Source organism: Cygnus olor, chromosome 25 (assembly GCF_009769625.2).
Source record: "Cygnus olor isolate bCygOlo1 chromosome 25, bCygOlo1.pri.v2, whole genome shotgun sequence".
NCBI lineage: Eukaryota > Metazoa > Chordata > Aves > Anseriformes > Anatidae > Cygnus > Cygnus olor.
This window is the reverse complement of record NC_049193.1, coordinates 1066399-1068898: the sequence shown is the minus strand read 5'-3', so window position 1 is coordinate 1068898 and position 2500 is coordinate 1066399.

The window sequence follows — 2500 nt, the reverse complement described above, 5'->3', positions numbered from 1 at the left end:
AGTATCATTAGGGTTGGGGTTGGAGGTAGGGTTAGGGTTACGGTTACGGTTAGGGTTAGGGTTAGGGTAAGGGTTAGGGTTAGGGTTACGGTTAGGGTTAGGGTTAGGCTTAGGCTTAGGGTTAGGGTTAGGGTTAGGGTTCGGGTTTTTTTTAGTGTTAGCTTAGGTTAAGGTTACGTTTAAGTTTAGGTTTTCGTGTAGTATCATTAGGGTTGGGGTTGGAGGTAGGGTTAGGGTTAGGTTTAGGGTCAGGGTTAGGGTTAGGGTTAGGGTTAGGTTTAGGGTCAGGGTTAGGGTTAGGGTTAGGGTTAGGGTTAGGGTTAGGATTAGGATTAGGATTAGGGTTAGGATGAGGTGTAGAGTCATTAGGGTAAGGGTAGGTGCTGGGTCATTAGGGTTAGGGTTATGTGTAGGGTCATGAGGGTTAGGGTTAGGGTTAGGTTTATGGTTGTGTATAGGGTCATTATGGTTAGGGTTAGGGTTAGGGTTAAGGTTAGGGTTAGAGTTAGGATTAGGGTTAGGGTTAGGGTTAGGGTTAGGGTTCGGGTTTTTTTTATTGTTAGCTTAGGGTTAAGGTTACGTTTAAGTTTTGGGTTTGGTGTAGTATCATTAGGGTTGGGGTTGGAGGTAGGGTTAGGGTTATGGTTAGGGTTAGGGTTAGGGTTGTGGTTAGGGTTAGGGTTGGGGTTAGGTTTACGGCTAGGGTTACTGTTAGGGTTAGGGTTAGGATGAGGTGTAGAGTCATTAGGGTAAGGGTAGGTGCTGGGTCATTAGGGTTAGGGTTTTGTTTAAGTTTAGCTTAGGGTTAAGTTTAAGTTTATATTTTGGGTTAGGTGTAGTATCATTAGGGTTAGGGTTAGGGTTAAGGTTTAGGGTTAGGGCTAGGGTTAGGGTGAGGGTTAGGGTTAGGGTTAGGGTTTGGGTTTTGTTTAGTGTTAGCTTAGGGTTAAGGTAAAGTTTAAGTTTAGGGTTAGGTGTAGTATCATTAGGGTTAGAGTTAGAGGTAGGGTTAGGCTTAGGCTTAGGCTTAGGCTGAGGCTGAGGCTTAGGGTCAGGGTCAGGGTTAGGGTTAGGGTTAGGGTTACGGTTAGGGTTACGTTTAGGATTAGGTGTAGTATCATTAGGATTAGGGTTAGGTGCAGGGTCATTAGAGTTAGGGTTATGTGTAGGGTCATGAGGGTTAGGTTTAGGTTTAGGGTTAGGGTTAGGGTTAGGTTTAGGGTCAGGGTTAGGGTTAGGGTTAGGGTTAGGGTTAGGGTTAGGGTTAGGATTAGGATTAGGATTAGGGTTAGGATGAGGTGTAGAGTCATTAGGGTAAGGGTAGGTGCTGGGTCATTAGGGTTAGGGTTATGTGTAGGGTCATGAGGGTTAGGGTTAGGGTTAGGTTTATGGTTGTGTATAGGGTCATTATGGTTAGGGTTAGGGTTAGGGTTAAGGTTAGGGTTAGAGTTAGGATTAGGGTTAGGGTTAGGGTTAGGGTTAGGGTTAGGGTTCGGGTTTTTTTTAGTGTTAGCTTAGGGTTAAGGTTACGTTTAAGTTTTGGGTTTGGTGTAGTATCATTAGGGTTGGGGTTGGAGGTAGGGTTAGGGTTAGGGTTAGGGTTAGGGTTGGGGTTAGGGTTAGGGTTGGGGTTAGGTTTACGGCTAGGGTTACTGTTAGGGTTAGGGTTAGGATGAGGTGTAGAGTCATTAGGGTAAGGGTAGGTGCTGGGTCATTAGGGTTAGGGTTTTGTTTAAGTTTAGCTTAGGGTTAAGTTTAAGTTTATATTTTGGGTTAGGTGTAGTATCATTAGGGTTAGGGTTAGGGTTAAGGTTTAGGGTTAGGGCTAGGGTTAGGGTGAGGGTTAGGGTTAGGGTTAGGGTTAGGGTTAGGGTTAGGGTTAGGGTTACGGTTAGGGTTAGGGTTAGGGTTTTGTTTAAGTTTAGCTTAGGGTTAAGTTTAAGTTTATATTTTGGGTTAGGTGTAGTATCATTAGGGTTAGGGTTAGGGTTAAGGTTTAGGGTTAGGGCTAGGGTTAGGGTGAGGGTTAGGGTTAGGGTTAGGGTTTGGGTTTTGTTTAGTGTTAGCTTAGGGTTAAGGTAAAGTTTAAGTTTAGGGTTAGGTGTAGTATCATTAGGGTTAGAGTTAGAGGTAGGGTTAGGCTTAGGCTTAGGCTTAGGCTGAGGCTGAGGCTTAGGGTCAGGGTCAGGGTTAGGGTTAGGGTTAGGGTTAGGGTTATGGTTAGGGTTACGGTTAGGGTTACGGTTAGGGTTACGGTTAGGGTTACGTTTAGGATTAGGTGTAGTATCATTAGGATTAGGGTTAGGTGCAGGGTCATTAGAGTTAGGGTTATGTGTAGGGTCATGAGGGTTAGGTTTAGGTTTAGGGTTAGGGTTAGGGTTAGGGTTAGCATTAGGGTTAGCATTAGGGTTACTGTTAGGGTTAGGGTTAGGATGAGGTGTAGAGTCGTCAGGGTAAGGGTAGATGCTGGGTCATTAGAGTTAGGGTTATGTGTAGGGTC